This window comes from Mus caroli, chromosome 12 (assembly GCF_900094665.2).
Source record: "Mus caroli chromosome 12, CAROLI_EIJ_v1.1, whole genome shotgun sequence".
Lineage (NCBI taxonomy): Eukaryota > Metazoa > Chordata > Mammalia > Rodentia > Muridae > Mus > Mus caroli.
Genome location: NC_034581.1, coordinates 26,872,279 through 26,872,910, shown reverse-complemented (window position 1 = coordinate 26,872,910; position 632 = coordinate 26,872,279).

Genomic DNA, 632 nt, shown 5'->3' with positions numbered 1-632 from the left:
ATCCAGAACCTGGAATCCATTCTACTTTGAAGGATTATGATGAACACTGACAGCAAAGTCGGTGAATGTAACCATAGAAAGGCTTGTTGTGCACAGCCACCCACCAACAAAATACATCACATTTTGAGGTGTCTCATTAAGTAATTTGTACTCCAGGCTAGAATCCTACTCTAGAAAATAAGGTAAGAAAGATCACTTCACTATGCCCATGGTACAAGTCCAGGGAGAGAAACAAATCTACTTCCTTTATTATGTGGGGATCCTTTCATCTCCAACTCAGAAATATGACCAGCTGCTCACTGGTGTTCTCAGAAGACACTAAGCAAAAATGTTTTCTCAAAGAGAAAATGATTGTAAGCAAGGCTGTGATCAGCTTTTAAGGCTGCCACCTCATAGCCAATTAAATGGTCTGCTGATTTACTTCTTTGTAAATGAACAATGCCAGTTTTTTTTCCACTACCATTCTAAAATTGGCATTTTGAGGCAGTGGGTATGTGAGTGTGAAGTGGTCCAGGCAGTGGTCCAGGCAGTGGGTATGTGAGTGTGAAGTGGTCCAGGCAGTGGTCCAGGCTGTGGGTATGTGAGTGTGAAGTGGTCCAGGCAGTGGGTATGTGAGTGTGAAGTGGTCCAGG